This window comes from Marmota marmota, unplaced genomic scaffold, assembly GCF_001458135.2.
Source record: "Marmota marmota marmota unplaced genomic scaffold, marMar, whole genome shotgun sequence".
NCBI classification, from domain to species: Eukaryota; Metazoa; Chordata; class Mammalia; order Rodentia; family Sciuridae; genus Marmota; species Marmota marmota.
The window spans coordinates 10,378,892-10,406,580 of NW_026000005.1; the positions used below are offsets into that span (position 1 = coordinate 10,378,892).

A 27,689-nucleotide genomic window follows, 5' to 3' on the forward strand; every position below is an offset into this window, starting at 1 on the left:
TGAAATAAAAACAAAATAAATCAAAACAAGAATGCATTGTTTTTTGAAATAGTCACCCATCTTTTTTGCTCTCCTTCAGGGGTGAGCAATTTCACTTACCCCCAAGCTTCAGGCGTTCCCCGTATGGGCCACCAAATGCCGCAGTCTGGCTGGGCACAAAATAACCGAGCCACCACAAAGCCTTGTAGATTCAAACAGCAACTCTTTATTCCAGAACTCTCACTGACACTCTACCCACACTTCCTGTGAACACCCTGCCTCCACTCGGCTCCGCGCACCAATCCTCTCAGAACCCTGCGAGAACTCAATGGGAACTCCAAAGGAGCGGGAGCCTGAGGCAGCAGGATACAACCTATACCCAGCAGGATCCACCCTAAACCTGGAGCCGCCCTATTCCCAGCAGGATCCACCCTAAACCTGGAGCCACCCTAATCCCTGAGCAGGTTCACCTTTCAACCCAAAATGCCATGCGTCATTCCTGCTTGGCTATGGCTCTCAGCACGAGGGTGAGTCATTTTACCATGATGATTAATATCATAATTTTGTTTCAAATAAGGAACATAGAAAGCATAAAGTGTATTCTAGGAAAAATGAAAGACATTATTTCATAGTAATTATAAAACAAAACCCTAGGTAAAAATAAATGGGTTCATTGAAGGCTTAGACAAATTTGATTATCAATTAAGGTATAATAAGTTTTGCAGAATGTAAAAAGAAATACTAACATCAGGGAAGAACTTTATAATTTAAAGCATTTTCATATGCATGTTTTTATTCAAATGGTGGGGGGGGGGTGGTTAGAGGTCTCCTGACTATATTCTGAACATTTTGAGGCCAGCATTGTCAATGTCAAGTTGCCATCAGTTTCTTCCTCCTTTAAGAGGCTATCTGAAATGTGATGCTATACAGACCAGACCTTTATTCTTAGTGGCATTTATATCCTTAATAACTAGAGGTAGGTTTATCATGAAGCTAATGAAGCTTTAAGTTTTAACCTCCTTTCTTACAAAGGTTCTTCCCAAAGCCCTAAGTGGGGCCCAGGCATTGGTTCCATATGCACATGTTTTTATCAAATAACAAAAGTAAATTATTAGGGCTGGGGTTGTAGCTCAGTGGTAGAGCACTTGCCTTGCATTCATGAGGCCCTGGGTTCGATCCTCAGCACCACATAAAAAATAAATAAATAAAAATATTGTGTTTATCTACAACTAAAAAATTTTTTAAAATATATATTATTATAGTTTGTTGTGATTTCTTTTTCCATTCTAAATATTTACTTTTTCACTTGCTCTGTATTAGTAATTTTGCATTCTTTTTCTTTGGGATGGAATATGGACCTGCATATAACCCATTATTTCTAAATTACGGTGTCCTGCTAAACACTGCGAGACCAGTAACATCTCTCTTCTTTGTCTTTTACCTTCTCCATCAACCCTCAGCCTTTGAGGGTTAGCTCTTCCTGGCTCTCTCCACAACCTTTTTTCTCATTTCTGATGATCATCTCCTCACAGAGAATATTCTTTCCAAGGAAGACAGAGAACATCAGGTAAAGCTTTCCAATTATCCCCTTACTCTCTTCTACATTTTGTAATAACTGTACATATTCATGGGCTCCAATGTGGTGTGTTGATATTTGCAATAGATGTTCTGTGAAGATCCAATCTGTGTGTCACTTCCAATATTTATCCTTTCTTGGAATTACTCTCTGAATGTTCTTTCCCTGTACTATTTCCCCTCCTTTTCCTCAACCTAAGAGGAGTTGAAGAACTCAGTTACTATCTTGGAACTCCAACCTCCTCCTGCTGAGGACCAGCTCTCCCTTCTCTGTCCTCCCCGCAAGCTTGGTCCTCTCATTCCAGACACCGTCCCTCCTGTTCCTCAGGACCTTTATGCTGCCTTTGAGCACACTCAGCACTTTCAGCATAAATGGTCTCATTTAGTGGTTTCTCTCTTCTAAATTTCCATGTCTTTAACCAAAAGAAAAAATAAAGCAAATACTGAAAATTACTTTTATCCTGAGTTACTTTGGCACAAGTACCCAGAGGGCAGGAAGAAGGTCTATGGCATTTGCACCTGGGCCAATCTTAAGAGCTTCCAATGCTGCCCCAGCTATAGAAGTTGCCAAAATAGACACTGGGATATATAAAAAAGAAGAAAAGAAAGAGCATCAGTTTTTCCTTCCACAAAGTGTGGTTTAGTGCACCTGGGGATGTGATCATCTGAGGAGGGTTCTGTTTGTACCCATGCACGGACCATAGTACCCATGTCAGAAGTGCTCCTCGCGGTCAATTTCAGGAGATCAACCGTGAAGATTCAATTTTGATCACTCTACACTACTCACACAATTCAGTATAGGCAAAATTTTTATTTCACAGAGATTTCAATAATGCATATTTTGGCTGAAAGAACTGTCATACTTAGAAGTTTATCTAGATAATACACTTAAAAAGGCTCTGTTGGTCACCAAATATTTTAGTTATCATAGTTTTTCTAGATTAAGTCAATCTAAATGGTGATTCTGGGAAAATGTTTAAAATATGTTATAATGCTATGGTCTCTTAATTTTCTTCCCAGGAAAAAATACTTCTCACAGTTTAAATCTGATTTAAATAAAGATTTTAATAAAGAAGCACTTACTTGAGAGTCTCTGGGTAGGATCAGCATTGTGGTTGAATAGAAACACACAGAGTCTGCCAAGGGAAAAAAAATGAAAGGATTTGAACTTTGCCTTAGATTTTGGTCTAGGAATTTGCAGTACTTTAAAGTTACATATTTTGTTTAACCTACAAAACCCCACAATGTTTGTGGAAACCCAAGAAAGTCAGCTTCTTCTCACTGAATATTCTTAGTACAATAAAATATTAATTCTGTCTTAATTCTGCATATTTTCACTTATTCAGTAACACACTGTGCTGATTTCCTGGGTGCAAGTTACTTAAGTTAAAAATAGATGGAATTATGAGCAAACACACAGCCCTAGATATCTCTTCACATGTAATTTGCTAGCTCCCCAGTATTCATCTGAGTACTAGTGTTCTGGGGGTTAAAAAACAGTGACATGTGAATAAGAACCATGACCTGTGAATTCCTGACAGTTCTAACAAAGAAACTTTTAAGTTAACAGTCCTAACAAAGAAACTTTTTAGTTAAATATATGTATCTTGATTTTCTTCTACCCACCACTACTACTGGACACTTATTTTCAATTTTGTATAGAGCACACTCCCTAAAAAATGCTGAATCACTATGATATGAGATATTTATGCAGTCTCATGCTTAGGATTACCCAACAAAGGAAGCTAGATAATGACCAGTGTTGAATTCAGCCTATTGCTAACACTGGCTATCTTCTACTCATCTCCCAGAATTTACATGGGGAAATGTGAATTCCCCATGGAAGATAGTAGAAAAAGAAAAAGGAGAAAACAAATAATGATGAAATACATTCTTCAGTTGAGTTTTATAAGCTTACATTGCCTCTGGCATGAGGAAACAACTGGCCTCATAAAGTGCAGGTCAGATTCCCTATCACATTAAACCAGGGCTTACAGTGTGTAACACACCTGTAGGAGACAGCCAGGATAACCAAGCTGAGGACAATAACCAACATGACAAATTAGTAAATATTTGTTCTAAAGGATTAGAAGCAATTCCATATGTTCTGTGTCTCTTTGTCACCCACTGTGAGTTCCCATCCTTTACTTCTCTTTCTCCCACTTAGCACATACGTGGGTTTTATGCATCAATAAATACATGACAGAAAGAAAGTGAATAATTTGGGATACAATGTGTCTAAACTTAGTTCTTTTTAAAAATACGTATTTTTAGTTGTAGATGGACACAATATATTTATTTTATTTATTTATTTTATTTTTATATGGTGCTGAGGATCAAACCCACTGCTTCACAGGTGTGAGGCAAGTACTCTATCACTAAGCTACAACCTCAGCCCTAAATTAAATTCTTTTTTTTTCTTTTTTTTTTTTTTGAATTTATTTTTTTGTAGTTGTAGATGGAGAGAATACCTTTATTTTGTTTATTTTTATTTGGTGCTAAGGATGGAACCCAGTACCTCACACATGCTAGACAAGCACTCTGCCACTGAGCTACAGCCCCAGCCCTCTAAATTTAATTCGTAAACACAAGAATTTTTTAAAATTTTGAATGGGGAGAATTCGCCAAAGGAGAGGCCCCCAAAGAAGACCTATCTTTAGTGCACCAAAAATAATTCATCCAACAAATATTTACTATCTTTTGCATCTAAGGTACCTGAGGCTCCTGAGACTCAGTGATCAGAAGGACAGAGCGGGACACTGATCTCATGAAATTCACAGTCTAGTGGGAATGATAGTTTTTAAAGAAAAAAAAGAGCATATAAATGATATAATAATAAGTGTGATTACTGATAAAATGGAAATGCTTTGAAGAAGTAGAAACATGAAAGCCAGATCATGCAGGGTTTTGAGACCCATGACAAAGGTTTTCTGTTTTATCCTAAGAGAAATGAGAATATTATAAGATTTAAATCAGGGATATAATATAATTGAATTTTCATTTTTAAAAGACCCGTGATCTAGAAGTACACAAGATTGGAGGAGATGAGCAAAACAAAGTGTGATGAGAAAACAAAAGTCCAGTTGGGTGGCTACTGCTAAAGTTCAGACAAGAGGTGGTAGCAGCTGAACAAGAAGAGTAGCAGTGGACATATGGAGAGGTAGACAGATCCAAGATTCATCTTCAAAGTAGTATTGACAGGCATTTAAAAAAGAGACAACAGTTATGGGTAATATTAGCATTTCTGTCCTGAGCAGTTAGTAGGTGGTGGGGAGATTGAGAATTCCAGATAAAGAGTAGATTTCAGAAATAAGAAAATGAGTTCAAGTTCAGACACGTTAAAACTGATATACATAAAAGGTATTCAATAGGGGATACCAAATAAAAAGTTATGTGTGACTTCAGAACTTAGAGGAAGGTCTTTGGTGAAGAAACCAATCTGTAAGTCATCGTGTATACATAATATATTTTTATAAACTGCAGGAATGGACAAGATTTCATAGAAAAAGAATGTGGAATGACAAATAAACAAGGGTCCAAGACTGATCTTTGAAGAACTCAAATTGCTAAGTAGAGGAAGATCTCCCAAAGCGGGATTAGGAGGATTGGCCGCATGGGGTAGAAGGAAAATTAGATTGTGTGTTATGTCTTACAGAAACCAGGGAAAGGAAATTTCAAATGGAGTGAATGATCACACAGGGAAATAAAGGAAAGGAAAGGAGAGCAGAGAGTGTACATGGAATTTTGTGGGGTGAATGGCATTGAGATCTTAGAACAATGTGAACAGCATAATATTTTGGAGAGGGCTTAGTCCTGAAGGGAAGTGAGTTTATAGAGAACTCTTTCTAGAGTCCTGAGCAAGGACAGGATTCTGAGGTTCTATCTTGGGTTATATAGCCTACATTTCTCCATTTGTGAAATGAGGATGTGAATATAATCATACTCAGAAAACAACTTGAGAAGTGCATGGTAAAGCCCTATACTTGGCATCAGTCCATTGAAGTTCAAATGAGATTTCTTTGCCCATTTGAGATCGTGGACAATATGCATTCTTTCAAAGAGTTTATGATTTAATGAGGGAAATGGAATAAAACATATACATTTAAGAAAATATGATCAATTTGGAGATGAAAGTATACATAATGTGCTATGGAGGTGAGGAAAAGGCAATTTACTCCAACCAGGAAATTTGAGAAACATTCTAGAGGAAAAGACATGAACTAAGTTGTGAATGAGTAAAATGACCCAGGTGTTGAGAAGAAGCAAACGTAACACCACAGAGGAACATGGTGGAGGCCCAGAGATTGACAAGTAAAATCCAGTGTATATCTTGCTTATGATTTGCTCACTGGTTTCTATAAATAATAGTTGGAGCATGAAAGGTAAGTCCAGAGAGGCAGACGGGCATAACTCATGGAGAATTTGTGTGCCACGTTTAAAGGATTTGACTTTATACTCTAGTAACTGGGTTCAAATCTATGATTAACCAGCTATTAGCTCTATGACTTTGGCAAAGTTACCTATAGTTTCTGAGCTTCAATTTTATCAGTGAGGTTTTTTTTATTTTTTAAGTTATAATTTGGACACAATACCTTTTATTTTATTTATTTATTTTTATGTGGTGCTGAGGATCGAACCCAGCGCCTTGCATGTGCTAGGCAAGCGCTCTATTGCTGAGACACAACCACAGCCCCCTCAGTAAGAGTTTTGAGCTTTAAATTCCTTAATGATAACTTGATACCTACATGCTAATAATATTTCATTACCTCTCAAGTGGGATAAAAATTTGTTATCAGAGCAGGAAGCAGTCTTTAGACAAACACCCAGTCTACTGATGCTGCACGTGAGTCCCAAAGAGATTGGTAATTTATCCAAGTTCATGCCTTGAAGAAGCAGCAGAGTCTAGAGCAAATCTAAGTTCTGGTATCTGATACTTTGACACAATTGAATATTTTCTTCCTCCGGGAGTTAAAAAAAAAATGACCAAAGCAATCAAATAACAGACACATGCAGGGTGTGGTGGCACACACCTTTAATCCCAGTGGCTTGAGAGATTGAGGCAGGAGGATTACAAGTTCAAAGCCAGCCTCAGCAACGGCAAGGTGCTTAGCAGCTCAGTGAGACCCTGTCTTTAAATAAAATACAGAATAGGGCTGGGATGGGGCTCAGTGGCAAAGTACTCCTGAGTTCAATTCCTAGTACCTCCCACCAAAAAAAAAAAGAAAAAGAAAAAGCAGACAACAGATTGTTCAATCTCAAAGGACCAGTAAAGATGCCATTTTCTGATAGGGGGCCCCAAACTGAAAGCTGAGAATTAAGACTGGAATGAGGGGTGGGGTATGGTAGCCATATCTCCTTCCTGTTGCAAATCACCGTGAGCTCCCTACTTGATATATACATATATATATATAGAGAGAGAGAGAGAGTAAGGAAATGAGTTTTGACAGAAGGCGTGCCAGATTCATATTCCTGTTCTGCCATTTACTAGTTATATGACTTCAGTCAACAATTTCCTATATCTGTAAAATCTGAAAATAATGCATTACTGACTTCTAATTAGTATATGTAAACATGCTTAACACATTGTAAAAAACGCAAGGCCCTTAAATAGTTTTAAAAATTCTTTCTGACAAGAACACAGAGCAGGCCGCCTCGGACACTGGTTGAGTATATTTAATGACATATACCCAGACACTTTATTGTCAAGGCATACCAGAGACTCTGGAAGCATTCAGGACATTATTTTATGGACTATTTGCTGTCTTCTAGATTCCAGACTGGCCTTCTAAGTGCTTTACAACTGATGTCAGACTAGTCAATGGCTCAGAGACCAAAGATCAGAATCTGAATTGGACTTGGTGGAGCCTTTAGCTAACAGGAAAGGGACATGTGATGGGTTAGTGGGGCAGGCGTGGTGTCTCCCATGGAAAAAATAATGCATCTGAAGGTAAGAAAATTAAAACTGGGTGAAGCAGAGAAAGAAGCTGTCTACCAATGTGTCATCATCTCCAACACAAAAATGTTCTGGCTGGGCAGCCATAAAATGCTTTCTCTGTAATTATTAACAGCTATTGCCTGAAAATTATTTTTGACCTCATTCCAATGTAAAAAACAAGACAGGAAGAGTAAGCATTTTTCTTGAACTTCACAACCTTTAAGGAAGAAAGCATAACAATCTGCCTGAAGTATCCATAAACTAGTTCTGTAATCTTCACATGACTTGGTGTACTCCCCCTCTCTGGTGAAGAAAAGAGAGGTCCAGACAGAACAAGCCATAGACAGGGTACACGTGAGGACCATGTTTTGCTGCTGCTTCTTTCTTCTTCTGAAATTTGCTAATGTCTTTGTCATGGTCATTCAGTAACAAGCGTACTTCCTATTGAAATAGCAAGGCAAAACCAAAGGCAACTGAACTCCACATGCTTTAAGTCTTGAGCCTCACAAATATTTCTATCTACAAAATTCGCACTAGATATCTCTCTTCACCATTCCCATTTTATAGTTTTCTAAATGCTCATACCACAAGCTATGTAAGAATCAAAACAAATTTCTTTAACTCCTTTTCCTCTTTTCTGTTTAAGAAAATCTGATTAGAAAAGTCCTTTGGGTATAGACCGAGGAGAGGGATAGCTGGGTCAAATGGTTGTTCCATTTCCAATTTTCTAAGAAATCTCCATACTGCTTTCCATATTGGCTGCACCAATTTGCAGTCCCACCAGCAGTGTATGAGTGTACCTTTTTCCCCACATCCTCACCAACATTTATTGTTGTTTGTATACATAATAGCTGTCATTCTGACTGGAGTGAGATGAAATCTTAGAGTGATTTTTGATTTGCATTTCTCTAATTGCTAGTGATGATGAACACTTTTTCATGTATTTGTTGATTGACTGTAAATCATCTTCTGAGAAGTGTCTCTTCAGGTCCTTGGCCCATTTATTGATTGAGTTATTTGAGGGTTTTTTGTTGTTGTTGTTGTTGTTGTTTTGGTGTCTAGTTTTTGAGTTCTTTAGATACCCTAGAGGTTAGTGCTCTGTCTGATGTGTGAGGGGTAAAGATTTGCTCCCAAGATGTAGGCTCTCTGTTCACCTCACAGATTGTTTTTTTGCTGAGAAGAAACTTTTTAGTTTGAGTCCATCCCATTTATTGATTCTTGATTTTAATTCTTGTGCCACAGGAATCTTATTAAGGAAGTTGGGGCCTAATCCCACATTTTTCTTCTATTATACGCAGGGTCTCTGGTTGTATTCCTAAGTCCTTGATCCATTTTGAGTTGAGTTTTGTGCATGGTGAGACATAAGGGTTTAATTTCATTATTAAAAACAGCATACTACAGGAACACAGCCACATCAATGTTTACAGCAGCACAATTCACAATACCTAAATTGTGGAACCAACCTAGATGCCCTTCAATAGATGAATGGATAAAAAAAGTGGCATATATACACAATGGAATATTACTCAGCAATAAAAGAGAATAAAATCGTGGCATTTGCAGGTAAATGGAAGGCGTTGGAGAAGATAATGCTAAATGAAGTTAGCAATCCCCAAAAAAACAAATGCAGAATGTTTTCTTTGATATAAGGGAGCTGATTCATAGTGGGATAGGAAGGGGCATATGGGAGGAATAGAGGAACTCTAGATAGGGCAGAGGGGTGGGAGGGGAAGGGAGGGGGCATGGGGTAATTAATGATAGTTGAATGTGATGATCATTATTATCCAAAGTACATGTATAAGGACATGAGAAAAAAAGCAAAGAAATGATAAATGGTTAAGGATATAGAAATTTGAATTTACCTGGATTTGAGCATTAAAAATTGAATACATGTATCAGAACATTGAACTCCATAAATATGTATATTTATCATGTCAATAAAAATGAAAAATAAACAAAAATCATACTGTCAAAAAATTTTTAAAAATTAGAAAAAAAAAACCAGTTGAGTTTCATTCATTTTCTGACCATTTATTGAACACCTGTGAAGGATCAGGTGCTCTGCTCACTCCATGAGACACAAAAATAATAAGAGGTAGATGCTGCCATTAGGGAATTCTCAGTCTAAAAGGAAGGAAATATGAAGACTAGTCGTTGCAATGGGACAAGTACAATAAAAAAGGGAAGAATGGCATTAGGTAGGACTCAGTTTCCCTTGGACAAACCAAGTAAATATTCATGAGTGAGAGCTGTTTGAATGGAGTCAAGAGTGAGGAACTAGATTTTGCCAGATTAACCATGGACAAAAGGGCATAATGACAAATCTAGCAACACATCAGGCAGGAAGTTATGAAAGGATGTGGCAAATTTGTATCTGCCAATCATTTATTATTGATGGAATGAGGGTTCAATAGAATGGAGTACAATTAGGGATCTGAGGCCAGACAAGGGGTCAGAGGCCAAATTATAGTTATTATACAATGATAACTTTATACTGAAGGTAATAGATATCCATTAAAAGATATAAGTCCACCAGGCTCGGTGGTACATGCCTATAATCCCAGTGGCTCAGGAGACTGAGGCTGGAGAATTGAAAGTTCAAAGCCAACTTCAGCAACTTAATGAGGCCCTAAGCAACTCAGTGAGACTCTTGTCTCTAAATAAAATACAAAAAGGGCTGGGGATATGGCTCAGTGGTTAAGGGCCCCTGGGCTCAATCTCCGAAACCAAAAAAAAAAAAAAAAGTTTTAAGTCCAAGAAGTGAATAGCTAGGTTGATACTTTATAAATCCCTCCACAGTATGAAGAAGGGATTAGAGAGGTGGAGCATCAATGCAGGTTTTCCAATAATGTCATCGTACTGATTGCAAGTGATGGCAGGAACCTGAATTGGAGGAATGGCAATCGGAAGGGGAGAAGAGGCATACTTGAGAAATATTTAATATTAGACAACTATTAATTATGTAGAGTAAGGGTAAGGGGGAAGTAGTGGGAGATAAATACAAATTTAGGGCTTTAGTTTCTGGTCAGGTGGTGGTGAAACATGAAAGGATATAAAAGGGAAGATCAGTTTGAACTTCCTGCTGTACTTCGGTCTCTAATAAGTATTTAGATATACATATGGATCTTGGGCTGAAGTAGAGAAAGAACATGAAAATCAACACAAACCCAAAGGCTAAGAAGGCAACTAAAATATCGTGCACAACACTCATCCTCTAGAAGTAGATTTGCTTAAGAAATCAAATAGGAACTTGAGTGGTTTAAAAAGTGTTTTCACTTTATTAAAAAAAGGAACAGAAGAAGATTGGAAACAAAATTGAGGAAGACAGGCTGATTAACCTGGAGAATGAGACAGATTTCCTAAAACCAAAGATTAAGATCTTAGTTGGTACAAGGAAAATTAAATGTTACGTTGAAGGCCAGGAAAGACTTACATGGGAAGGAAAGGATACAACCACATCTACCTGCTCCTTCTGGTTGAATTAGGGAGCTTAGAAAAGGAACCATGAAAGGGTCAGTCGTCATTAAATAAGAAATTGGGACCTCCTATAACAGAGGAAAAGAGACACAATCTGGTAGGACAGAAAACTACTGAGGAAGCATTTTTTTTAAAGCCACAAATAGAGAAAGAAAGTCAAATGGGTCAACTCAAGTACTGAGAGAGATATACAAAGTGATTTTGGAATATCTGGATGGTTATAAAGGGGGAAGATGAGGAATATCAGCCTAAAATGCACAGAGCATTATTGCACAGCTTAGCAGAAATAATGAATATGAAGAAACCATCGGCAAGCATGAAGTAGAAAAAATATTTTTAGGACAAGGGAAATATAACTGATTGGTAGTGATAAAAGCCACACAAGCAGACAGAAAGGAGCTGAATTAACATTAAGATGGAGGGTTACCTCTGTCTTCAGACACTGAGGGAGTCACAAAATAACCTAGTTTCCAAAGTGTGGTTCATCCCTCATGAGGCCCATACTTTGGGCTATTTTTGTATTTCCATGAAATTTCTATCGCCTTATTTCTACAATTATCTTTACAACAAATCTCCTCGGTTCTTGACGGAATCTAAGATAAAATATTATCTCTCTGAGAAACAAAATTGCCCAGCACATCTCGCCAACATTTTTAAAAAGTGAATGGATGGAGTCCTGTAGATACACAACACCCAACCAGGAGCAGGGAGATTACTACCCTGTTTGTTCTGGATGTTGTCTCCTTTAATTGGAGGCCTCGTCACACCAGTGCTTGTATGAACCTCACAGACTTCTATTCTTTCCTTATTTATTTGTTCACCATAAATTTATTGGACACTTCTTGTGTGTCAGGCACCATTCACAACAGAGGAAATGCAAAAGTAAAGAGTTCCTGCCCTCAGGGAGCTCATCATCCAGTGGCGGAGACAGACACTGAGAACACCTGGGGAAACATCTTTGGTTAGCAGGAGTGAAGAGATGGTCCCAGAACCCTTCATGCTCACTGAAGGTCCCCTCCTCGTCTCCTCTCTTTCATTGGTGGGAAAAGAAAGGGGCCTCCAGAGCTCCCTCCCAAGAGATTCAGTCTTTCTACCACTATCAATATTTTACCCCTGTTTATTTCAGTCAGCATAAAAAGCTTAGGCCTCTTATGAGATTCCATAAACACAAACCCTCAAGGCTGTGACTTGAACTCACACCCCCATCATCAACTCCTCCAACCCATTCACTGTGCCTTAAAATACTTAATATCTTGTGTTCCAACTGAAAGTCACGTCTTCCCTGAGGACTCGTTTCCTCTCTGGATGTCTCACATGTTGTCTGTTTATCTCAGGACCGCTCTATCTCTTGGCCTGCAAGTAAGAAGTGTGGTCTCCTTGCTCCTCGTCTAAATGTTTTTCTTCCTTTCCCTCTCACCTCTACACAAACATATAACCTAGGTTATGTGTAAGGGGTTATATGAGCCACTAACATAGGTTATATCACATCCTTCACTGAAATTGCCCAAGTATTTCTCCCTCTCTCAGCTTTGAACCTCATGTCACCAGACTATCCATTACTTTCCACATGGGAGTTATATACTCATCTGCCCCTCTCTCCCCACCCCTTTAAATTTCTTCCAGAACTTTTGCCCCATTCCACACCTGCCAGTCTTGTCTAATGACCTAACTTCCCCTCTTCAGTGAAAAGATAGAGGCAATCAGAAAAATACTTAAGTTCTTCCTGCCTAATTTTATCTGAACCACATAAACTATCTGTGATCTTATCTAAATCTACTTGAGTGTCTGCACAGGGTCTGTGCTCCAGAAATTCTTCCATTTCTCTCCTATAGCATTTATTCTGGTGGTACTGCTCAACAGCTTATAAATATGGTACTTATTTTCTTATCTAAAACCCTCTTGACCCTACTTCTCCCTCTAGCTGCTTCCCTATTTCTCCATTCTCCTTTACACCACATGTCACAATTCCTCTTTCTTAACCCTATTACAGCCAAAGTTTTGCTCCCCAAATTCCATGACAACAGCCCTTTTCAAGGTCACCAATGATCCCATACTGTGAAATCCAGTGGTCCATTCGTCCTCATTTTATTTATCGTCCATATTTGGCACAGTTAATTACTACCTATTACTTATAACATTTTCTTTACTTGACTTAGAGGACACCACTCTGGGGTGTAGGTTTTCCTCCTTCTTCTCTTATCCTTTTCTGTGATTCTTTCTTAACTTCCTCATCTCTAAATGCTCAAGTCACCTTGAACCAATTATCTTCTCTCATTCACACACTCTCTGGGTGATCTTATCTAATCTTACAGCCAATGGTATTTATGCACAAATGACTCACAAATTCAAATCTGTAGCTCAGACCTAGGACAAGCAACTCATCCCAGTTTGACTAGAGTTTTGTTAGTTTTAGTACTGCCTGGGAAACTGGTTTCCTGGCAAACCAGGAGAATTGGTCACCCTACCCTGACTTTGTTCCCAAACTCTAGCTTCACAGATCCAACTGTCTGTTCTCTGATTCACTTAGTAAGTAATAGCCAAACCTCAGGCTGACCCCTGGGCTTTCCTCCTAAATATGTTTCTCTCATAGACTTGCTTCTATCAATAAATAGATTCCAGTTTTTAATTACTCACAGCATGAACTTGAAGTAATCCTTGATTTTTTTCTTTCTCTTGAAAGACACACCCAATCTGCCAATATTTTGTTGTCATTCCTTCAAAATTATCCAGAATCTGAATACTTCTACTGTTACCATCTTGATCAAACGACCATTATGTCTTGCCTGGATTAGTGCAGACAAGTTCCTAATTGATATCTCTCATTCTACTCTCCAACATCTACAGTTTATTCCCCATACAGCTACCATCTTAATCCCATAAAAAACATAGGTTATATCACATCCTTCACTGAACTTGCACAATTATTTCCCAGTGACTGAAAGACAAAGATCTTGACATTGATCTTCCAGGCCCTACATGACCTGGTCCCTTTTTCTGTCCTCATCTCCTATAGTTTTCCTTCCCATTTACTCTGTGCCAATCATGATAGCCTTCTAGTTGCTATTTAAACATGGAGAATACACTTTTATCTCAAGGTTTTTGCCCTGACTCTTTCCTCTATTTGGATCAGTCTGCCTACAGGTATTTGCAATGCTCACCTTCTGATCTAGTTCATATGTTACTTTTATCAGTTCTTCCCTACTCAAAATAGCATATGCTTGTGTTCATACATAGGCACTTACTGTCTTCTTTCCCACATGTATTTTTCTCTGTAGCACTTGTGTATTTGAATATTATCTATCTTCTCCATTGCTTATCCTTAGAAGGGAACTTTTACTATTTTACTCACCACTATATCCCCAACATTTATAAAAGAGCCCAGCACATAATATGCAGCAAATATTTGTTATATAAACCATTAACTGGATTATGAATTAAGATGAGAGCTCCAAAACAAGTAAATACTTCTATAAGAACATGAAACTCAGTTCTTAGTTTAGAGAGTCAGGGAGGGCTTCCATCTGGAAACAATAATTTGTTTTGTCCTATTTTGTTTTGTTTGCAGTGCTAAGGATTAAACCCAGGACTCATGCATGCCAGGCAAACATACTACCACTGATCCATATCCCCAGCCCTAGAAATGCTAATTTAATGGAGATCTGAAGGATGAGCATGCATTAAGCAAATGGAGAGAAGGAAACATTTCAGACAGAAGGGACAACATATGCCAAGGCTTTGTGATGGGAAACTCCACAGTGTATTCAAGGAATTAAAAGAAAGTCCATACATTGGAATGAAGAGAGGAAGAAACAAATCATTAAGGGACAAGGCTGGGAAGGGAAACAGGTATGATTTTGGTTTATATATGAGAGGAATAAAAGACACTAAAGAAACGTAATGTGGGAGTGGATGTGTGCATAACCCAGTCATATTTGTGTTTTGAAAGTATCACTCAGGCTGTGTGTTGAGTGGGTTGGAGAAGGCCAGAGGAGAAATAAGGAGATCAGTTACACCACAGCAATAGTACAGGTGAGAAATAAGGATTCCATGGGCTGATAAGTAGTGGTGAAGGTGAAAGAGTGACAAATTCTGAAGTCCTAGATGTTCAAATGGAATGATATAGGAAGAATTAGAGATGGTAGTACAAAGGTGAGAGGGAAGGAGATCTCAAGATGACTCCTAAATTTACTAACAAATATATATCAGAAATATTCCCTGATTGGGAGATATTGGAAGAAAAATGAGCTTGGAAGGAATGATTTAAGAGTACAATAATGGACATGTTGAGTCTGAGGAGACTTTTAGACATCACCAACTCCAAGAATATGAGTTGCTTGAACTATTAGACATGCAGAACTAAAGCTATGGGTGTTAGTTTGGGTTGGAGATGTATATTTGGGAGCTATTATGATGAAAATTATAATGAAGGCTTGAGACTGAAGAGATGGTCAGATTTTGCATGAGCTCCCATTAAGCCATATCATTGCAATTCTGTACAATTGAGTAGATAAATTTTAAGACAAAAGTACATGATTATAATTTTATTCTTATTCAATTTCATCATATTAGAGAGGAAAAGAATGTCATCTTTTTAAAGATTTTCATTTTCCTTTACTTTCCTTCTCCTATTTCCAGTCTCATATCTTCTGAGAGAAACAGATCATCATGCCACGAACCCCTCTAACTCTCCAATAAAAACAACATGAAATCAACCAAGATAGAGAATGTGTCCTTAATGCCCCACTTGGGACCTCTCTCCAGAGGAACATTGATAGAGGCAAGCCTATTTCAGGTCAGTGATATCAACAGTTAAAGTACATCCAGCTTCACTATTCAACAGTCCATCTTACCTCCTAAGGGCTGCAAAAAGAACTTGTAAAATTGCTTATGTCAGGAAATTTGAGAAACATGACAAGTATACTACTTAAATCCTGTGCTCAAATCATAAGTTTTTAAAAAAGTTTTTTTTACTGTTTTAATTAGTTAACATGACATTTATGCACTTTGATGTATCATATATAGATGGGATATGATTTCTCATTTCTTTGCGTGTACATGTTATAGAATCATATTGGTCATGCAGTCACATATATACATCAAATCATAGTTTTATTACTTACCTGGCTTGTGACTTTGGGTAAGTTGCTTAAACTCTCTGGTTTATAGTTTCCATTTGTATTTGTAAAATATCTTCCCAATAAATTTATAGAAAGGATTAAATGAAATGATATATGAAAAATATCTGGCATGTAAAATCTATGTGAAATAAATGCTAACTTATGTTTGTCTTTCCCAAATCTGTGTGCATCTAATTTGCTACCAGAGTTTATTTATTATTTACTTATTTGCCATACTGAGGATCAAACACAGGGCCCTGCACATGCCAGGCAAGTGCTATACCACCAAGTTACATGCCCAGTCCTAAGTTTCTCTCTTTTGACAGATAGTGGATCTAAGGAAAAATTGTTGTCTCATTCCAGCAGATAATATCAATGCAAGTATGGGGCTAGGATTGTGGCTCAGCAGTAGAGCACTCGCCTAGCAGGGGCGGGACCCGGGTTCAATCCTCAGCACCACATAAAAATAAAGGCATTGTGTTGTGTCCATCTACACCTAAAAAATAAAAAAAAATTAAAAAATAACATGCAAGTAGTTGTATGTATGTGAAATTGGTCATGAGATGGACCAAAAGAGTTGTTCAAGGATAAATTTTGCAAAATATTGAGTGCAGCATAAAGCAATAGGGAAAATATTGGTTGAGAATAAAAATAATAAAACTTTACAAATTGATTTTTGTTCAACTACTAGGAAATTAATAGATATGTACCTTTATTATCCATTTTATGCTGAAATATTTATCAAACTAGCTAAATGTCTCAGGCACCAGGAAAAATACATCACTTATGAAAATTTGCACAACAGAATATATCCATAGGAAACTTCAAACGGAATTTTATTAAAATCTAGTCTTTTTTTAAGAATGCATACTCTGGAAAAATCAATGCATAAGGAAGAAAGATCATACACAACTTTTGGAGTCAGAAAAACCTGATGTGGAAGTGTAGCTTTTTCAAAACAGGGTTGCCTTTAGCAAGCTTCGTCATGTGTCTACCCTCAGTTTCCTCATCTATCCAATGTGGAAACGAATGCCGATTTCATAAGGTTGTTGAGCAGGTTCAGGGATTTCCTGTATACAAACTACTTAATACAATATAAGCATTCAGTAAATGCTGGCTCCACTTCCCTGATCCTGCTGGCTAAGCAGGGGTAAACAATGGGGAACAGAAAGCATTATCTTGTCCAAATGAACTGCACTCAATTTGCTTTAACACATACTCGGACTTCTATCTTTCCTTTCCAGCACGGGCCTTCACAAACCAATTATTTTGCCTCACCATTCACTATAGCCAAAAGAAGATTCAAAATGGTATCTATTTTTAAGCACTCACTAAAAGATAGAAGAAAGGAAAATCTGTTTCTAATGATGTCATGCCTAATTTGATGATACTTGGTAAATTAAACATGGGTCTCATTCTTTGATTGCAGTTGTTCTTAGAAGTCACTTAATTTAAATGTACATATATATCAATCAATGTGATGCATGCACGTGGTAACAAAGCAAATAGAATTTAGGATGGAAAGCAAACATGACTCTACAGTTCTTCTCTTCTTACCCTCAGTCCTATATCCTGGAGACAAAGTCTTTCAATTGTTTCTGTTTTAATTTTTGGTGACTTCCTCCCAAACTCTGTTTTGATTCATCAATTTAAGACAGTGTCAATGAATCTCTTATGTGAGAGCTTATAATTTAAATCACTTACCTCTACTTTTCTCAATACATATTATTATTAGTTCTATAAGTCATCTTTAAATATTATGTTTAAACCTTTATTTCTCATTCCATTGGCTCTTGGAGTATCTCTTGCAGCCTTATTTGCAAATGACATAATGTAACATAAACTCCCTGAAGGTTGAGACTTGTCTGTTTTTTCCTTTTTCTGTTTTCCAAGAGCATAGAACAATACCTGTACCCAGTAGCTTCTCAGAAAATATTTGTCTAGTGAATGAATGAAAACCACATTATTGATATCAGAGGATCATTCTTTTCTCTACCTGTCCTATTCATTCTATCTGCTATACTTATAATTTTTTCATTATGTAGTCTTATTAATATTTGCATATTGTCCTACAAATACAATGAAGCCTTCCATGTGTTTTGTCTGCATGCAAGGTAGGACTAGGAGTCTTTGCTTTCCACAAACATTGTTCTATTTAAAGAGGGGCTAGCTGGTTTGCTTTACATGTTGGTTTGGGGCAGAGGGACTGAAGAGCCACATCAACAGCAGCAGCAGTTCATTACAAATCTGATTTTTTAAAAGTAGGGCAAACTATACAATTTTATTCATTCTTTTTTGTTGTTCTTTTTATATATACACAACATCAGAGTGTATTTTGAAATATTGTACCTACACAGAGTATAACTTTCTAATTAGGATCCCATTCTTGTGGTTGTACATGATATGGAGTTAGAAATTCTAGTTGACATCCTCTTGCTTTTGACTGTGAAGCCAGAGACCTTCTGGGATTCTGCAGAAGAGATCAGTTCTTGTCTTCCGGTAGCTTTTTATTATTTATAAAACTGACTTCCTTAGTCTGTTTCACCCACCAAGATATTCTTCTTATTCATTTTCAATCTCCCAGAAGTTCACTGAAATCATTTGTTTTTTGATTCATCCCAAAATATTATTGGTTTATCTTTATGTTTCTTTAACTTTTATTTTAATAGATGTTAAAATGAAAACTTGTACCTCATCTGCCATCTTAAACCAGAAATAGAACTCATTTTTCAAATGTTGTATTCAGTTTTTATGTATCTGACAGGAATTGATGGGATACATGTGATTGTTACAGAAATTTCTTTTTTCCTTTTTGCTCAGAATCTGACTTCTCACATGAACTGTAATATATTCTATATAGTAATGTTGAATCTTTTAACTTTTCTTTTTTTAACTTAATTCTGAGATTTCTGTTAATTCTCTGATATATATTTTAAGTCCCATTACTTTCTTGTTTTAACCAAAATTTAGTTAAAAAGAAGAAAATATTAAAAAGTAAAATTTTTGTCTCCTACAAACACACAAATACACACACACACACACACACACACACACACACACTGGATGAGCACAGATCCTAATCACAGAGAATGAAGAAGAGGAAGGAGGAGAGAAGAGAGAGTGTTGAACAGGAAACTATTCTCTGGCTTCCTCCCTATGTGGACATAGAGATATTGACCCAGGGAGTATGTTCCAAAGGGAATGAGTCTAGAGAATCCTAGAAAAAATATCTAAAGAGTGCATGCAATCATCATTACATTTGTACCTGAAGAAAACTAGTTCTCTTACTCCACTCATCTAACAAGCATTACTCTGGAAAAAGTAATGTGATTGATTCTGCTACATCCTCTTTTGCATATATTTCATTTCCTGATGACTACAGCAAATCTAAGAAGTAGGTACTACAGTGGACTCTTTTCATTTGAAGACTTAACACTGGAGATTTGGGCTATTTTCCAATAACCCCAGAAGTACAAGACTTGTAATTTTCTAAACCATCTATTTGAAGCTGATGCCAATTTGGAAGCTGAAGTAATGGAGCAAATTATTAGCCAGAGAGCAAGATGGAATCTCTATTTCAAATTGTGTTTGCTTTATTCATCTTTCTTTCCCCTCAATGGTAAATTTCCAGAAATTCTCCAGTAGTATTTCTTGCATTTCAGGATTTCTATGTTTCAAAATTATCCCTTAAGTATTTCAAGGATCCATTATATCAAGAAATAAAGTAATGCAACAATGTTCACCAGAGGGGGAAAAAAATGGCAACCTGGGATTCACAACCATTATTCCGGTCTCCAAAAATCCATTCTCTCTTAACTCACACCTGAACTCCCTCTAATGCTAGAGACAGAATTACAATAAAAACTACTGTCCCTCAGAAATCCAAGCCTCCATAAGGAAGTTGCACATCTCCCAAGGGCTAAACATGCTTCAGGCCATTCGAGGATTCCTCCAGGTCAGCCTGGTAACTATGAGGCATAGCTACAAAGCTACACAGGATGAGATGAGCAAACGAGATCACTCAATCAAATCAGTCAAACAATTAACTTAAAAACAGGTGGAGATGTGCAGCCTAAAGAAATGTGAATTCATTGTGAAATCAAATTTGAGTTAAGAAACAATGATCTAAGTTTTGCCAAACTCAGAGTTCATGACTCAGGCACCACATAGTTTGCTGGCTTCATAATACATTGTAAGAGTTTTATACAACTCTATTGTTCTAGTTCATAATGCAAAATTTGAAGTGTTCCAGATGTTTTCAGCAACCAGTAAACCAGTAAGTTTGTGCCTGGGCAAAATTTATTCCATGACCAAATTTACCTCTCCCTCCAAAATATCTCACCAACTTGTTTCTATCAAAACCAATTAACTCTGTTTTAGTAATAGGAAGTTTCCTCATAATATTTTTAAAAAATATTTATTTTTTTATTTTTTTAGGTGTAGATGGACACAACACAATGCCTTTTTATGTGGTGCTGAGGATTGAACCCGGGTCCCGCCCCTGCTAGGTGAGCGATCTACTGCTGAGCCACAATCCCAGCCCCTCCTCATAATATTTTTAATGATATTTATAAAATTGATCCTTCTATAAAACCACAAACATAAAAAAATCTGCCTTCTCTAATTGAGATTCCAACCTTGCAAGTGTTATATACTCTGTATGATATGAATATGGACTTAGTTCTGTTCTTTTTTTCTGATAAAATAAGTTCAAAACATTAAAAAATAACTGAACCTGGTCCCTAAGCAGCTTAATTAGCCTTTAGATAAGAATTAGAATCATTTAGAAGACACTTAGGCCAAAGAATTCATGAGATAATGTGCGAGTGTTTTCTCCTAAAGAAAATGGTACAAAGAAAAAAAGTAAAATTGAATTCAAATCATATGTAATAACATCTCATTACCTTCATATGACACTTCAGAGTTATAGAATACATTAACATCTATTACTTCATTTAGTCCTTCAAGAGTCTCCAAAGGTATATATTTATTTATTATTTAACTTATTTAACTGTTTGAATAACTTGCCTGGGGTGACACAGATGTGTCTTGACCAAAGACATTTTCAGGAAGATACTATTACTTCACTGAGGGTAAACCTGGTGCCCATACTAAGAGCTGGGATTAAAACCATGAAGAAGGCAATGTATTTCTTCACACTGTGTTTGCAATGTGTACACATATTCTCAGTAAAATATTTAATACTTGGAACAAGAAGAAAACAATCTTTTTGCCAGCAGACAAGAATCTGCATCTTGACATGATTCCAATTCAGCCTATCTGACCTGCTTCAACTTTGACCTAGAAAGATCATAAATCATGGTGAAAGTCATTGTGCCAATTCTGTCTTTGCCAGATTCATCCAAGTTTCGAACAAAACTGAAATGTAACCTGATCCATCAGATTGTTGTCATGAGGATACCTTAATGTCACTTTCATTGTGCCAGTTTGTATCTGTGCCCAAGCTCCTCTTAGGAAAAAGCAGAGACAACCCTTGAGGAACCAAGAGGAAAACTTGACATGAAAGAAGTCACATATGACCTCAGATGGGTTAGACATGAATGAAAAATTATTCTGCTCATTTGTGAAATGGTGTATAATAACATAAACTAGTATTTACACCAATAACCCTCAAGTCCTAAATATTGTCAAAAATCAATATGTGAAATTTTCTGTTGGTCAAAGGCAAATGCAAGTGGTCTGATTAGTGAAGAGGTATCCCAGAAGACATGAAAAACGTTACAAATACCTAACCTGTGTCACCGTCGTCTCTCTACCTGCATGTCTCTGCATGGAGACACCTTCTCTAGGTGTATTCGGGCATGGGCTTACCTTTCCTGAGTTATAGATGCAGGAACTGTTCTTCCCACCCTTTGAGCCCTGGAATCTCGTTTGGCTCTCTTTGAAGCTGGGAACCATCTAGAACATACAGTCATAGTCCTCTTTGATGGAGGCTGGAAGGTAATCCTGCAGTACTCAAGTGGGCCTCTTGTAATCACAAGGGTCTTCACAAGGGAAAGGAGGCAGGGAAATCAGAGAAGGATATGGAACAAGAAAAGAGAGGATAAAAGAGATTTGAAGGGGCCATGCTGATGGCTTTGAAAGTGGGGATAGAGCCACAAGCCAAGGAGTGTAGGCAGCCTCTAGAAAATGGAAAATGTAAGAAGCTGAGTTCTCTTCTTGAGCTTCTAAAGGAAGTGCAGCCCTGCCAACGCCCTGATTTCAACCCAGTTGAAATTCATTATGAACTTCTGACCTCAAGAATTGTTCAGATCATAAATTTGTATTTCTTAAGCCCTGTCTTATAATTGCTACAAGTCATAGGAAGCTGATAGTTTCCAAAGCTTAAAATCAGAAGATCTGTTTTCTTTCTCAAAATCTAGCTTCCCACACTCTCTTGGAATATTGGGAAACATTTCCATCTTGGCTTACTTTCAATGACAGAAATTGGCTGGGTAGCAGCTTCCTCTTTTAAAAGAGAACAGAATCTATAGCCTACCTTCCCTGTGGGCTGAGGGATAAGGGCCAGGTGTGGATTATTATCAGTTGGACTGTTGTGACTTGTGATTGACTGATACCACTCAATACTCTCTCATCACTTATAGTCACACCATTCTTCTCTACACTTTGGCCGACTTGAACAATTGCCTGAATGGACAGCCATTTGAAATTTCCTGCCAATGGAAGGCCACTACCCTTATCTCCACTTCTGAAAAACACTGAACCGAGAATTGGAATGAACCAAGGAGAAGAGATGAGTGTGTCCATGAACAAACAGGAAGGATAGACAGGGTGATCATTGGGTGATCATATCTGAGGCATATATGAGGCAACATATGAGTTTGGTTCAATTTGTCAGTGTTTCGTAGGTTCTTTATAGTAGTCACCTACAAAAATGAGGACTCTACAGATCATCATCACTTGAAAGTCCTGGTTTTTGTTTTTCATTTTGTTTTAATTGAGGGAAAAGGAACTTAAATTAGGTTTTAGCAATATTTTGCCAGTAGTAAATCTCCATAATGTTTTATAAAATCATATTTTAAATCCAGCAGATGTCAGCTATGATATGGAGGTTTTGTCAGAAAGAAAATCTTTGGCCATAGAACAGCCTCTAGAATAGACCTCCTAAAGGTTTTGTAAATGGAGATGCATAATGCTGAAAGCACTTAAAGTGGCCCCAGAGTGAGGTATTTCTGCCATGGAAACCATCCACTCAGCAACTTGACCATTAGAAAATGTTTCCACTGCATAGAGAGAATCATTTGCCAAGCCAAAGATACCAATGCTGAGTTATAAATGTCTACAGTTATACAAAAACCACTTTATAAAATAGCAGCTGGAATTTGTTCCCACTAACACTGAATATCAAAAGACAACACTAACAGTCCATTTCCAGAAATCATAATCATTTCCTCAGTTAAAAACACCTATTCAGAGTCTTCACTTGCTAATGGGCAATTTCACCTGGCTTCACTTTTATGAAACTCCTTGATGGTCCAATGGTACATACAACCTGCCAATCCCTGTGGATGGGCCAGTTCTATTATTAGATTTGTTTAGAAGACTAAGCAGTCCAGATAGGGGCAGGAATTTATTCTAAACTGTCTTTCAATGTATATTTTAGTCAAAGAATTGCTTTCTCTGGGGAATAAAGTGGATTGGAAAATAAGACAGTTTTAAACTGCTTAGGTGAATACATTTTTTTCCTAAGGGTGAGCTATTACTCTGTCTTCTGTGGTGAGATTATGAGGTGCACCAGCTGAGAAAATATATTGGTAACTGACTTGTTTGAGGACATTATTTTGCCTGGGCTGCTGCCACCACCGCAAAGTAACACAAACTTGGTGGTTTACAGAACAGAAATTTACTGCCTCTCAGTTCTGGGGGGTATAAGTCTAAGATTAAGAAGTCAGCAGAGCTGGGTTTCTGTTGGGTTATTCTGAGAGCTATTAAGAAGAATCTATTCCATGCTTGTCTGTTAGCTGCCGGTGGTTTGCTGGCCACCTTGGGGATTCCTTGGCTGCTACTGCACCCCAGTCTCTGCCTTCATCTTCACTGGTGGCCTCCTGGGTGTACCTGTGTCTAAATCTACCATTTTTATAAGGATACCAGTAATACTGAATTAGAAGCCCATCCTGCTCCAGCATAACTTAATCTTAACTAATTACATCTGCCACATTGCTATTTCTTAATTAGCCCACATCTGAGCTACATCAGAATAGTACATCAACATGTGAATTTTGTGAGGACACAAGCCAGCTCGTACTAGGACCAAATCCATGTTTGCTATCAATTGGACTAAATCCAGACTATAAGAAAAAAAGTTGTAGTTTATGTTTCGCTCTTATTTTTCCTTTTTATACAATGCATATGCCATTCTATCCTTGAAAGGAAGGATACCTACTTACAAATGACAGCTATGGAAACTTTGTTCAACTTTAGACATTGTAATGAGATTTTAATACAGACTAATTTCCAAGAGTCAGAAATGAATCAAGAAATATTGATAGACTTTATTTTAAGAGTTAAAATAAAAGAATGAGAGCATTTATGGTAGGTTAACATTTCTTAAAATAGAAATACCTTGGTTCAGGAGAGGTGTTTATGATACAACAGCTGAAGAGATCTTCTCCCCAATTACCTTATAACCCTTGCTATTGTTGTTTTCCTCCTTGAATTGCTTTGATTCCTCTGCCCATTTGTGTTTCTCCTCCTGCCTTATTCTTACTTTCTGTGATCCTCAGAGATCATACTTCTCATTTCAACCACTATCAACTTTTCTCCAACTTACACTCTAAACCAGTTCACTTTTCATGCTCTCTCCAGGGCAGTTGATTCTAAGTTGTTATCTCTAGCCTTGATTTCTCTACCTAGGTACAAACTCATTTTTTTTTCATTGTTTGTCCCTGAAACTCAGTGAAACTAAAACTGAATGTCTATCATCCTCCTTGTGCCATCTTCTCTCTATCTCACTGTTTCTGTTAATTTATTCTTGTGCTCTCTTAGGCTTGGAACCTGAGGTCATCACGTGTCTTTTCCCTGGTTCTCTTAATCTAGTCTTTCTAGAAATCCCATTATCTCTATTTCTGATAAGTAAATTGTATTTCTCTGATTTCTCCTCATCTCAGGCTTCATTAGTTTTCACCTGGATGGCTTCAATCATTCCCTGTTACCCTAGCTTCTCTCTGATCCATTCCAAAGTATATCCTGTTTTCATCCATTTTAACTTTCTAAATGTTCTACTGAAAAATCATTGGTTCCCTCATTCTCTATAAAGGTAAGCTAAGACATAAATATTAAACTGGTGTTTGGGAGCTCTGTATTATGGTGCTCTCTAGCTTTCCTTTTCTCTGCCCATGCTCTACAGGTATCCTTTCTTTGACCAAAATAGAATGCTTTATTTTTTTTCCTGTTTCTTGCTTTTCTTTTTACTTTCTGTGATCTTGAGAGATCATACTTCTCTTTTCAACCACTATCGGCTTTTCTCCAACTTACACTCCAAACCAGTTCATTGTTCATTCTCTCTCCAAGGCAGTTGATTCTAAGTTGTTATCTTTAGCCTTGATTTCTCTACTGAGGTACAAACTCATTTTTTAAAAATTGTTTGTCCCTGAAACTTTTCCTAAGAGTTTATGACAGAAATGATTTTTTTCAAACTGTGCTTTCTTTAAGGGTGAAGACTTATTTATCCCATACTCTCCATGAAGTCACTTTCTGACAACAGGATCTGTGCTGTTTAGCCTTTTACTTGCTCCTTTTTATTTCACTTAACACAAGCCTTAATAGGATGATGGTTCATAGGGTCTGCTCAACAAATGTCCCACTGGCTTTCCTAGCAAGGTTGTTTTAGATTTATTGGCATGCTTGTCTTGGCTACCACATTTCACACTCCTAAAAAATGAAAATTCTACTTTATTCGTCACTGTAGACTCTGCCAAGGGTTTGTTCTTGGCCTGGATTAGTCAATGAAACAAATATTATTAATTTAAAAATTTTATTGGCAAACCAATTTAACATACCAAGAAATTATGCTATCTATCCTGCTGTGATATATGAGATTGTGATGTGCACCAGCTGAGGAAACACATTGGAACCACAAGCTTCCCAGATAATTTATGAGTAGTAGGTTGGAAATATTAGTTGATATTAAATACCTATGTTGTTAACTTAACATGGATCACTCGATTACATAACCTTAACCTTGAAATATCATAACAACTCTTATAAAAGTTGCATGGGCTGGATATTTGGAAAGGGATGGGAAATAGCAGAAGGAAATGTCACACACCCATGAGCTCTGTCGAAACTGAAGAGGAATAAATAGTCCCAAATCTTAATCTCAAGAATGTCCTCATAGACAAGATTTATATACACAGTTGTTTCTAATGCTCTTTAACACAAGATTTTGTACAAGAGACAAAGGCTTCGTTTTGCCTCCTAATTACTTAAATTGTATAGTCAATAGTTGGTCCTCTTAGATTTCCTCATAAGATAATATCTTGGAGGTTGAGCTCACCCACAGAGGAATGGAAGACTGTTTTCTCTAACATATTAACATATCTTGGATCTTCTCTCCACTTGTGTGAGATGTGTATTCAGTGATAATCACACTTCACTTTCGTTGTTTTGTGTGTTTGTTTGTTTTGGTACTGAGAATGGAACCCAGGGATACTCTATGACTAGGATATAAAGCCCCATCCCTCTTTTTTTTGGGGGGGAGGGGGCACAGGGTCTCCCTAAGTTCTTGAGGGCTTTGCTAAGTTGCTGAGGCTGGACTCAAATTTGTAATTCTCCTGCCTCAGACTCCTGAGTTGCTAGGTTACAGTTGTGCACACAACTCATGCTGCAATTTCAATAAATGCAAACAACTTGAAATTTTAACAGTGTTTTCAGAATATCCTACTTGAAACAAGTACAGTTTTAAAATATTTTTATTTGTTTGTTTGTTGTCTTTTGCCTTGCAACTGCTAGAAGAGAACATAGGGTCAACACTCCATCACATAGGTATAGGTACCAACTTCCTCAACAAGACCTCTAAAGTTCAAGAAATAAAACCAAGAATCAATAAGTGGGATGCCATCAAGTTAAAAAAAAAACTTTTGCACATCAAAGGAAACTATTAAAAGCATGAAGAAAGAGCCTACAGAATGGGAAAAAATCTTTGCCAGTTGCTTTTCTGTTAAGAGATTAATATCCAGAATATATAAAGAACTCAAAAAAACTCAATGCCAGAAAAAATAACCAATCAATAAATTGGCAAAAGAACTAAATAGACATTTCTTGAAAGAAGAAACACAAATGGCTCACAAATACATGAAAAAAATGTTCAATATCTCTAGCAATCAGAGAAATGCAAACCAAAACTACATTCAGATTTCACCTCTCTCTAGTCAGAATGGCAATGATCAAGAACACAGTAATAAATACTGGCAAGGATGTTAGGGGACAGGCACACTGGTACATTGCTGGTGGGACTGCAAATTAATACAACCACTCTAGAAAGCAGTATGGAGATTCCTCAAGAAACTAGGAATGGAACCAGCTATCCTACTCTGGTATTTATCCAAAAGAATTAAAATCAACATACTGTAGTAATACAGCTGCTA

At 37.2% G+C, this 27,689-nt stretch overlaps 1 long non-coding RNA gene across 4 annotated transcripts in view; it reads left to right on the forward strand.

Annotated features, from left to right (window-relative positions):
• LOC107138458 overlaps positions 1-20,576 on the forward strand; it is a 31,916-nt gene extending 11,340 nt beyond the window's left edge. The window contains exons 2-4 of one of the 4 annotated variants that reach the window (XR_001502995.2): positions 14,532-14,812; positions 15,602-15,758; positions 20,521-20,576. This is a non-coding gene — a long non-coding RNA (uncharacterized LOC107138458). Of the gene's footprint in view, positions 1-456; positions 507-1,301; positions 1,547-14,531; positions 14,813-15,601; positions 16,464-20,520 lie in introns of those variants that run through there. The other 3 variants (XR_007349394.1, XR_007349393.1, XR_007349392.1) reach the window with 3 other exon arrangements.
• Positions 20,577-27,689: the final 7,113 nt, after the last annotated feature.